The 12,361-nt window shown below is 43.3% G+C and overlaps 1 protein-coding gene across 3 annotated transcripts in view; it reads left to right on the top strand.

Annotated features, from left to right (window-relative positions):
- Positions 1-12,361, top strand: part of MAP2K5 (mitogen-activated protein kinase kinase 5) — a 182,996-nt gene that overhangs the window by 104,295 nt on the left and 66,340 nt on the right. The gene's annotated exons all lie outside the window — the stretch shown is intronic.

Here is a 12,361-nt window from a genome sequence, read left to right as displayed (position 1 = left end):
TCAGGGAAAAGGGGAAGGTGACTTTGGTTTGGCATTAGAGTCGAGTATTGTTTTATGGATGACCAGGGTCTTGATTTAAGGCCTGGTGGGGAAACAAAAAAGAAAACCAAACCCCTGACTGTTTCTTGCTACATCCATGTCTCATTGAAAATCTCGTGGCCGTTCGCGAGGAAAACAACTTGATAAAAAGATGACAGCGATGCACGAAAGGTGCTTCCTGCATCTGACCCCCGGAGCAACAGCAATGGCAGCCTTCGTATAAAGAATGCGTCTTGCTTCCCTGTCGGTGCTAGCAGTTCACAAGGAAGTGGGAGGAGAAAAACGGGAGACACGTAGAAGACCTTGCATTTATATCCCAAAGCAGCCAACTTCCAAAATTAAATACGTGTGTGGGTTTTAGCTGGATGTTGTGGATAGTGCTGTTTAAGGAGGCACAGAGGCCCTTGGGTGTGGGACTCCATTATCTGGATCACTGCTAGCCTTGCCCGACCATGTGTCTCTGACACAGTACCATTGCTTATCTCTTCATTCTTTCCACTGTCATCACATACTTGAAGCCCCTATGGGAATTGGCAAGACCTTTATGCTGTTGTATGCTTCCGTAAAAGATTTACGCTTTTCATCAGCTACGTATCTAAAAAACAAAACGATCAAAAAATTCGGTCCAAAAATATGCTTAGACCTTATCTCAGAAAAAATTCATCCTAACATTGCACTATCTTTCATGGATAGTGAGAGAGATAATAGCATATTGGGATTAATAGACAATAATATAATATAAATGTCCTTTTGTTCTCTTTTGGTGGATGTAATACGCCCTTTGTGTGAAGCAAGTTAAGCAAGACTTTTGAAATGTCTTTGCAAATAGAGAAGTAATACTTGTTGTCAGATGCAGGATTGATTTGAACTAGATTGAAATAGTTTACTGCTGAATTATTGTATTTGGCTCTTGTAAATCTTTTTCCAAGTCTGATTAGAACTAACTTTAAATATACAGGAGCAGCATGCTTTAGTATGCCGCAAGGGACACTGTACTGCTAACTCATTTTATTCCACTTTTCACTGATTTACAGCATGGGAGCATGCCCAACATTTTGGGAGAGATGCAAAATATAATCACGTTACTTCTCCATGCTTTCTGTAAATTAATTTAATTGACAAGAGTCTAAAATGAGATTGCATTGCAAAAGGCCATTTTTTTGGTCCTGTTCTTTTTTGGGGATAGTTTGAAGAAAACGCAGAAAACATCTAGCGCATGCAGCTAGCTCTTCCTTAGTGGATACAAGGGCTACATGATGCCCAGCACACAGCTCTCAAATGAGAATAATTTCCGGGTAATAATTTCCAAGATTCGGTGATCCCTGTATGATTCTGTCGAGGGATTATTGTTAAGGAAACTGATTTGGCCGGTCACAAATGACCTGCATAATGCAGATTTTTATATCTTATCACCTGGCATTAGGGAAACCCCTGCGGTCTGCATCTACTCTCTTCTTTCGAACCATCCAACTTCCTCCTCCTCTCTCTCTCCCCTTAACATCTCCAGAGTCAGATGCACAAAACAATTTGGCTCTGTGTGCTTTGTTAATTGGTATGTCATCTGGTCCTCCGAGACCTCTCTTCAACATGATCGCTGCTTTATTGAAGTGGTTTGACTGATGTGTTAAATGATGAAAGCAAGGACAGCGGCTTAGAAAAATGTCTCAAGAAAGGTGAAGAAGATGCTCAAAGAGCCATGCAAGGTCACTGTCATTAAAGTAACACTGTCTATTAACAGGGGGATTGGTGAAACAACCCTGTTGACGAAGTAGAGCAGGGCAGTGAGTTTGTTCTCAAATTTTAAAATGATCTCCGCTCAGTTCTTTCATATCCAGATGCCCGGTGCCTAAGCTCAAGGAGTCACAGCACACTAAGTGACGAGGAAGGGTGCGCGGGATCAAGGAAACCAGGACCGTGCGGCTGGTAGGACGATTGAACCAGTGACTCAAGTTAGACCGTCACGGTTTCTTTTGCCTGTTTCTGCATCTCTGAACTGCCTGGGATTTCTTTGCTACAATGCTGTGTATGATGAGAAGTGGGAACCAGTGCTTTAAAGTTTGAAAGTGCTGCCCAAGAAGCATACTTGCCAAACCTACAGAAGATGGAACAAATTAATCCGGTGGGGGGCATGTCGGATAGGACTCTCACTGGCACAAAAAAGGGTGGAGGGCATCCAGCTTCCCAGAGCATCGGACTCCCTTTTTCCAAAGGAAAAGAATCAGTCTGCCCATGTGGGCTTTTTTCTAGTGAAGTTTGCATATATTTATTTATTTTGCTGTTAAACAGGTGAATTAATTCAGCGCATGATCTATAAACCTGTTTAAAGACGCAAATAGTTTGCATATTTTCATGAGGTTTTTTTAGCTGTAGTTTTATTTAAGTGCTTTTTGGTTGACAAAGCAAGTTCAATTTAAACCAACGACATTGCTGTCACTACACTGAAGACGGTGTCAGCGTTTTCATTATAAACCCTGTTTTTCAGGGCTTTATAACTCAGTCATAAAATGTACTCCAAGCTGCTTGGGCTAGGTCTAAATGCAGTTTGCATTCAGTATCTGACACATTGCCCCTCCAAGGACCATGCCCTGCGCTTGGAAGGTACACGGATGATCAAGTCTCTCTCATCTCTAATAAATACGATGCCAGTCCTCACTTACGGGGTTGCTTTCTGAAAGGGAGCACTCCTAATAAAATACGTTTTGCTTCTCTTTTAATGAAGAATACTCTTATCTTAAGATGCTTCTTGGTGACATTATCCGACAAACAAAATTCCATTTTAAAAATAAGGTTTGTAGGACATGTGTCCAAAGCATGCTGTAGCGAATACCTTGGGATGGAAGAGTGTAAAAGCCGAATAATTTTGTTTCTGAAACATCCATTCCCTCAAACTTCACATTCACAACACGCTCTACGAACCTTAACTAATACTCCGTGTAATATTCCTCTGAGGCAGGTAGGCATGAGTGACCCTATTTTATAAATGGGACATTTCTTTATCATAATTACTATTTGTTTGTGTAATTCCAGCAGTGTGCTCAGCGCCTCACAGATGTGGAAAGTAACTAGGGCACTGACCTGAATCATTTAAAATTATGAGCCCTGATCCTGCAATCAGGCTCGCTAGCATGGAACCTATTGATTGGGCAGGACAGGCCTCGGGGTCCAAGCTGCTGCCGGTCCCCTTCAGCCTACGCTGTATATGCAAACCCAGCGGCTAATTGTTTGTTATAATAAACTGAGGCACAAAGGGCCATAAAGCGGGATATGACCCTGTGTGCTCTGACTCGCAGTTCATCCTAATGGCATCCACACCTCCTTTTGTATCCTGCTGTCCCTGATGTGGAAACGCTCATCATGACTTTCTTTATAACAGCAAACCCTCTTTAATTTCCTCTCCTGAAATTCACTCCTCCTCCATGGCTCACCAATATTAGTCCACTCAGGAAAGAAACGCTCTTGCGCACCGATCATAAGGATGAGACTATGCTTTGCAATCCCCTAAGGTAGAAACTTCCTCTGATCGTCTGCGGTAATTTGTGTTTGTGCTTCCTTTTATCTGTGTATTTAATAGAGCTTTAAGGGCTTGGTAATTGTCTGTGGCACTCCTGTTCACGTGCAGTTTTAAAGGACATTGCAGGCGATGAGGCTTTTATGTATTTTCAGTCATTGTGTTCAGACCCAAATGGGTGGACGCCATAACTGACCTATTAAATACCCACTAAGGGCGCATGCTACATATGTGTATTTCAGGCACATGGGAGTGGGTTTTCCAGTGAAGCCAAAATTGGTTTATATGCACCGTTAAGGCAGAACTACGGATTTTATTGTATTGACTCTTCAGACTATTTGGGTAAAGAATGCAGAGGTGATGGCAGGGAGATTGCAAGTATAGCTCTGGAAACATGAGAGTGGGAGGTCAAGCTTTTATCCAGGGAGGCAAACAAAAAGTCTGAGCATGCAGACAGGGCTAGAAGAGATGAAGTCCTTCTTGAGGATGCCTCTCTTGAAGCACTTCTGCCTTTGAGATGTTCAGCTATAGGAAGCTGATAGAAAGCCACAAGCTTTTGTATTCTGATACAGGAGAAGGCACTGAGAAGGAGGACTCCTTACAACAGAGCCAAATTACATCTTTGGTTGAATGCGATCGGTATATAACTGGTCACAGTGACATGGAGATGATGAGCCAGATTCTCAATTAGACCTTAGGAGTGAAAACTGTTGGCACTGGATTTATGACCCAGATACCTTGTTCTGGGTGGACCCAAAACCTTCAGACCAACCATGACCTCTCCATTTGATAATAGATGGATTTTATTGATATACAGTGATAGCAGATAAAAATAATGCAAATAATTCTATATCTACCAGTCCTAGAGCTGTCACAGCATCAAGGTATGTCTGGCCAGTACACAGGCTTCACCCTGGGGCTCTCCCGAATGTCAAAGGTCAGCAGCCTGGAGGTCAGAGGCTGAGGCTCTCCCCAGTGGAGTGGCTGAGACATGCTGGTGGTGTGCCCTCTGACAATGGTGGCCTCAGGTTCCCCTCTCGGGGACCCTTTGCTGCTTTGAAATCCCTCCTTTTGTTTCCTTTTCCTCCTCTGATGACTCTTCATCTCTGGGTATCATTGATTGGTTTCCCCATGGTCGTCATACTGTCCACATTCTTCCCTGTCAGCATATTCCTTTGTTTCACAAACCCATCACATGCACACATCCTAATTTGCTTGTTCACCGGTTTCTCCTAATTTGGTCCATCTACCAAAACCCGGAAATCCCAAGGGCTCTGCAATTTGGCACTGTGACCTGCAGAGTCCCTTGTCTCTGTTCGGGTACACTGTTCATGTTATGAAGCAGTGTAGTACGTGTCCTCAATTTTCCGGCCTGTGTGTCTGCTTGCTGCTTGCCTGTGTGCCTTGAAGGAAACTTTGTCACAAACAGACTTTTTGAAACCAGTTAACCCTTGCCATTGCCCTGGACCATTATTCTAATACATATCTACTTTATGTAGCAGCCAGTTCCAAAAAGCAAACCTCTAAATGTCATTTTCTAGTCATCAGTATCCACCTAGGTACAGGGACAAGCTGGAGAGCCATGCACAGCTTTTCTGCCTCTTTTCTTCTTGAAAGATTCAAGTGTGCCTGGGCCTTGCACTGGTCCTCTGGTGGATTTGAACCAGATCCAGACATTCCTGGATGGGTAGGAGAGAGACAAGGATTTGAGAAGTGAACCTATGGGAACCTTGTAATGGGAAAGCACATCTACCACTGGGGAGAGATCAAGAGGTTGATAGAAAGGAGCAGAATTGTGACCACGATGTCTGCATGACTCCTGGAGCCGGTCCAGGAGTGTGGAATGATGATCAGCATCCAGTGCTGCGCTGAGCAGAGGCAGGAGGAAGATTAATTAAAATAGGAAGTTATGAGGATGGCAAGGGTCAGGCTTTAAAGGAAAATGAGAATTTCAATCTAATCTCTGTGCAAAACAGGAGCCTCACAATTGTATATGATGTGAGATGCCATATGTGCCAAAATAACGGGTCAAAGAGGAGGTGTTTAGCATGGTATGGCAGCTCTTGCTGGCCTGGCCTTGCTTTTGAGAATTTATATGAGAATTTAAGTTACTGTTTGTATTGTACTTGTTTTATTGTGGGAATACATTTTTAGCGGAGGAGACGAGAGACTCCAGGCAGCTCTCAGTATCCTCTGGAGTTGGGGCAGGGGTAGGCAACCCCTGGTACAGGTGCCAGTGTGTGGCACTTGAAAGCATTTAGCTTGGCACATGCGCCTCGGGACAGACGGCAGGGAAGAGGCCAGGGCTGCACTGCCACAATAAGGATCAGACTGCTCGTGGCTCCCCCACCAGCTGCCCCTGGCACGCCAACATCTTACAAGTCGAGGTCACGGGTGTTTTTGGTGCTCTGCCCAAAAATGTTGCCGACCCCTGGGTTAGGGTTTTTGCTGGTGATTGTGGAACTATACCGGTTCTACAGACTCTGCAACGTCCCCAAAGGGCATGTTGCTGTGTGAAGCCTTGGAACATGGACGAGACTTACAGGTGTTGGTATTCCAAAAAAAAGGGGGAAAAAAAAAAGCAAAACACCAAAAATACAAAAACATGCATTTAAGAAAAATGAAGCCCATACTTTGCAAGTGACCCACCCAGACCCATCAGGAGAAGCAAGTTCTGGAGTCAGCCTGCTCCTCTGAATTTGGCTGTAGGGACAAGCAGCAGGAACATTGTGCTGAATAGCACCTGTCAGAACAGGGAGGTCAAGAGAGGTAGGTTTTGGTATAGCCAGAGCCAAAGTCATTTATGGCCTTGCTGAGAATCAGCGCTCTGAACTGTACCAAAAACATTGACTGCAGATGAGTGCAGAGCCTGACAAGTTATGTGCTTGTCATCCTGCCCTGCTTAAAGCAGATATGTCCTGAGTGGTATCTTGCACATCTCCAAGTGGCAGGTATCACGGTTAACGTGAAACCCAGTTTGGCATGGAAATAAACCTACAAAATTTAGTTCAGATTTTAAAAGAGACTCCCCCAAAGGCCAGTCCCTTGTCAGACCTCCTAATTCAGTGCATCAGAAAAAATGAGTGTACAGAAATTGGCCAAAATGGAATTCATAAAATTCAGTGCTGGACCTGGTCTCTCAGGCTGGGATCTAGCATTGCCAAAATGATCCCAAATTTATTAGAGCTGTTAAAAAAAAAAAAAAAGACAGAAACACAGACGGAAAGAAATGGAGGCATAGGCTGGGGAACCTGGAAAAGGCCAGCTAGTGCCAGCGTAGTCATTATAAGCACCTGCTACCGGAAGACACGAGGTCAGCATTAAACAAACGTGTTAAAAGAGCATCATTTCCTCACTCTTACATTGAGAATTCAAGTAGTTGTTAAATTAATTGAACACATTAGATAGATCTGGGCACATTTCAGTAGATACAGTATGATGCGTTTTAAATTGCTTTAACTTTCTTTTCCCCTCACTGCATCCCAACCTTCTTTAAACTAATAAAAATCACCCTTACTTCTGTAACCAACTACCCAAGTAACCAGCGATGCTTGGAAGAGATGGGTAGTTACTTTGGTGGCTGCAAATCACGCTGTAATAATTATAGTATACGCAGAGCTCAGGGGGAGGAGGGGTGGGGAGGGAGGGGGGGTTGTTGGGGGGGTTTTTTACTCATAAACATACTGGATTAAGAGCCCCAGAGACCAAAATCCTGTTTGCCCGGCAAAGATGCAACATGGCCTTTGGTAATACAGGCCTTTATTGCCCACCAAGGTACCAGAACCTTAATCTAAACCTTAATCTGCTGGGACCCACGTCAGGGGTGAGAGGGTAATTCAGTTTCCACACCCGCTCGCCGTTCTTGCCCTGAATTTACTCTGTAGCTGAGAGCACCGTGGGATCCTGCACGTCTGGTCTCTTTACTGAGGCTGCTGATAACAACAGTGGTATTTTTAATTTTTTTTTTTTTAAGTAGCAGACACCTGTTTAGTGGGAACTGTCAACCCAGGACTTATCTAAAAAAGAAACAACCCATTTCCTCTTTTTTTTTTTTTTTTTTTGCAATAAGCTTTGTTACTTTAAATTATTAAAGAGTGGTTTTGTGGCATCTTTTATTCATATAGACAATCCCTTGTGTTCCCTCTGCATGGGGTTTGGTCACACAGGCTAGCTATGGTTAAAAGGAACAGGATTTGGCTCACAAGTTCAAGTAAAAAGATTTTCTTATTATTGAAGAAGATCCCTCTAGTGTAGGCATCTTTTATTAGATGTGTACAGGGCAAAGCATTTTGGGAACAACCGCCTCCTACAACAAAATATGGCCTGGATTTCTGCCCTGCGCTTCCTTGGGTAATTTAGCCCAACAATGGCAGTCCTCACGGACTCCACTTTTGCCATCTTTACCCAGCCAGGAGGAGGAAGAGAGACAGTGTCCAGCCAAAGCTGTAGTTTTGTAGTAGCAGAATTAGAAGCAAAGGTACCAATGCCTGAGGGTTGGGTCATGAATTAATAATTGCTCTGTGTCGGATGAGGCCCGTCAGAATAGCTGAAAATGAGGAAGTTGCCTTGCAGAGCGCTATCAATCACTCAGTGACCATAACTTCCAGTAATTAGTGTATTTTATGGGCCTTTGCTTCAGTGACTCGGAAGCACATATGCTCCACTCACAGCTAAACTTAGCCAGAGTAATATTCCAGGATGATTTATCCGCTTGCTGCACTGGGATGTAACCCTATATTAGGTGAAGATTGTGAACTAAGCTGCAATAAAGTGTAAGTTTAGGTACAGTTTGCCCAGGTTGAGACCTCAATGTATCATGTTTTCCAGCGCTCACAGTTAGGCCACAGCGGGCAATCTTCGTAACAGAGAAATAAATAAAGCAGTTAGATACCTGAGCAGATAGATGGATGAACAATTAAAGGAACCGCATTAAGTGTGGGCGCACGTAATATATATGCTTATATAATATAGATTAATGTCACCTTCCCTCACCCTGTGTAATAAACCAATCTCCAGTTAAAAAAAAATATTGGAGATATTTATCAGCCTCAGCTGCCTTTCTGTATTATTATTATTACTACTAGATTGTTATGGCAAATGCCACGGGCCAAAATCTGACCTCCGGAAGCCAGAGCCATTGCATGACTTCAGTGGGATGGGTCGGGATTCGCCCCGGCATAAATGAGTTTGCAATTTGGTCCGTAGGTTTTCAATGAGAACGGGGCATGTCCTTCATCTTTTCTAATATCTTATAACCTGTTATGGTAACGCTGGGAGTTAAGAGCTCAGTGATTAGTATTTGGTAAAATAGATCGTCTCAAGCACTCTTACTTCCTGTGGCTCTAATTTAGGAAGCGCGGGTGCCTTTACTCACCCGAGTAGTTTAACAGCCATCTGCGATTTCTGCGCCTGCTTGAGGGTTTGCAGCTTAGACCTAAACGGAGTAGAGGTGTTACCTATACACATTATTTTTCTTTTTAGGATAAGACACAACACGGTCATTCAAAATCAGAACCAAATATCGAGACCTGGCCGTTTAGACCGCTTGCAGGTTGGAAGAAACATGCCAACGAGGCAGGGTTGGAGTTAGTGATCTCAGTCGCAAGTTCCTGCACTTCGCTGCATATTTAGAAGAAGTAAAAGTGAAACTAATTATCTTTAATTAAGGTGAATTAGGCATTGGTTTTTAATATATTTTATGTAGAGAGATCTCGAACTCATCTGCTCCAACCCAGAAACGTCCCAAAGGTTATTAGGGCATATTTCTGTTGGGCCTGATGGTATTAGTAATAACCTTCTTTCTCATAGTTCTAGACGTGAACAAATATGTCACTTCATCAGTCTCTGTTTCTCGCACTTATGCCCCTCCGCAGGGGTCGCAGATTCCACAAGTTATCAGCTAATGGCGTTATACATTAAAAATTGAAGCTTTCCTCACTCTGAGGCCTTTCAAGGCTTTGTTCTTAAGCCCCAGATGCTTTGGAGTGCAGCTGCAAACTATAGGCAGAAGATTAAATTAATTTGTAACTCTTTTTTCGTCCTGCATTACTAAATCCTGCACATTTAATTGAAACCCTACTTCAAGATGCTTTGTGTTTCTGTTCTTCTTTGTTGTCAGTTTAACCTCAGAAGCACTTTAACGCTGGTAAATTGCTGTTATATCCTCTTGGATTTTTTTTTTACTGTGCAATAAGAGGACAGCAAAATTGATATGAGAAGGGAAGAAAAATCTTAGGGTAGTTTTTGAAGTATTTAATATTTATTAAGGTCTTTACCGGCAGAGTTCCAGGTGATTTTAAGCCATCTATCTAGGAATGTATAAATTGGTCTTGAAATGAAATCTCACCTAGGGAATTTTATGTAATCCAGTAGTTAAGTCTGATTTTTAAAGTTTCCTATGTCTGAATGTTCGCAAGTGGCGGCTGCTTTTCCATAAAATGAGGGTTTAACTGCAGTGCACAATCTAAATGCAAAATCCTTAGATGGAAATTTAATTGTGTAAAATGTGCACAAGGTAATTAAGAACAAATTTTAGAACATTTCAGACTATAAAGTCCTCCTTCAGCTAGATCACTAGCAATATTGTAAGTGCTTATTTTCAATTTGCAGTTATGCTGAGAAACATGGAATGTGTCTAAATTAAGAATAAAAACATCCCGTGCTTTTCAGTATAACTGTAAATTAAAAAACAACTTGCACAACATAGACAATAATCGAAGTAGGAAATTTTATAGCCTGGGTGTCCTAAAAATATGTTCTCAAGTTCCTTCCTTCGCTTACTTTCTGAACACGATGGGGATTGCTCATCTCAGCTGAGTGACAGTACTAACTTTTAATACTTGTGTGCACCTCGTATTTTGTTTCTTATCATCTTAGTATCAGCTTTTATAATCAAGTATCAATTCCTACCATTTGGCGGTGGGAGGAGGAGGTTTCTTAGATGGCCGAGTTCTGCTTCTAGCTGCAAACTGACTTCAGTAAGTCCTTCAGATGCTCTTTGCCTCAGTTTATCGGCATATTTAAAACCAGAACAGACCCCACCTTTGCCTTCTTGAGGCATCGGGGACCTTAGACAGGTTCCTCTTCAAAAGTGCAAGTAGGACCGAGGGCCCCCGCTCCTCTCGATTTGTCAATGGGAGCCACGTACCTACCGTCCCTTCCCGCTTTTGAAACAATCTCCCCTACGTGTGTGTGTCTTGCCCCAAGGATCTCCGCCAAAATAAACCCTGCAGGGCTCAAAGCATTGTCCAAATATCCATTTGACACTTGGTATTTTTTATATTGATTGTTATTAGTCCTTCAGTAAGGCCTTGGGCACATGGAAAGTTGTGACGCTTGAGGCCTGCCCCCGGAGCAACACACATCGCGGTGGCCGTGAGCACGTGAGCGGGCTACGCATGAAAAAGGGAGGCGTTTGGCAAGCACGAGAGAGCTGCCCCCGATTCGTTCAGGGGTAAATTTGCAGCTGCTGCGTCACTGGGTCGCGTGTTTCCAGCTCTTTAATCAGGACGGCGCGATTCGCCACAGATTAGTGCGTCCACGTGGCCGTGGCCACATACCCCGATCCCGCCGGCTTGGCTCACATGGGAGGTTCTGCTAAACTCTACAAATGGGAACGTTCCTGGAAGGAGTATCCATGTGAGCACGCATTATGTTGCAAGACCAGTGAAATATCTGCGGGAGTTTTTAATTTAATGAATTAATTAATTATCTCATATGCTAGTGTATTTAAGCCAAGAGTACAGCAGTATGGCACTTGTGTGGCTAGCAGATCGTTAAGCAGTGAAACGGGGGGGGGGGGGGGGGGGGGTATGCTGTTGTTTTACAGCAACACTGACGAAGACTATTGATTGAAAATATATATCCCTGGCTTGATAGATCCTCCCGGGGCCCCGATTCTCATTTCCACTGAGACCCTTCGACTCTGGTTATGTTATCTATACCCGCTTTTAGGGACCCTTACACTTCTGCCGTTGCATGAAGGAACTGTAAATGAGGATCGGACCCTCGGCCACGACTTGTTCCTTTTTCTCCTCCGTAGTCCCACACGTATCACTTCCCTCATCCCGAAGAGTCAGAGTTTCACTTTTAAACCCACCAGTATTTAAAATATGTTAAGCCTTCCCCAGTCCCCTCCTTTGAATGGAAAGGACAGAGAAAGGGATGTTTGGATTGAGGGCTTGTGCCCCTGCCTCCACTTGCTCTTTCTCTCTCAGTCTCGCTTTCTTTATAGGCTTATGCTGCTCATATTTAAATGACTTCTTTAGTAAAGACGATAAAGGGCACAAAACTCCTATTGCTGTGAGTCTAATCTGTTTGTTTTTGAGGGTTTTTTCCACCCCCCTTTACTTTAACTGTTACCCTATTTATAAATCTAAATCTACATACAGAGGTCATTGGTTGGCTGAACTTAAACCATTTTACTCAGTAAATTTAATTAAGAAAATACAGTGCAACTCATAAGCAAATGAGTTTTTCCTAGTTTTAAACCAAACCACCCTCTTGAGTGCTGATTGCCTTGCTCGACCCCTGGTGATATAGAAACAGGCAAAATTAAAAAGGACATTAAAGCTTCATTAAATCTGAAACACATTTAGTACAGTGACATATCTGCAGGCTATTTCAGAGAAGATTACATACTCTTTGGTAAGTTTCTTAATTTATAATACCTTGACAATCGTGGGCAGGGGGAGGCGGCAGAGGGGGAGCAACTCTTTGGCACGATGGCTCGAGGAGGCGCAGAGCGCCCCCGTGCTACGCGCTCTTGTTTGGGTGCCCAGCTGCCCGTGGAGTCGGTTGTGTCTGTAAAAAACC

This window comes from Alligator mississippiensis, chromosome 11 (assembly GCF_030867095.1).
Source record: "Alligator mississippiensis isolate rAllMis1 chromosome 11, rAllMis1, whole genome shotgun sequence".
NCBI classification, from domain to species: Eukaryota; Metazoa; Chordata; order Crocodylia; family Alligatoridae; genus Alligator; species Alligator mississippiensis.
This window is presented reverse-complemented; position numbering and strand designations above follow the sequence as displayed.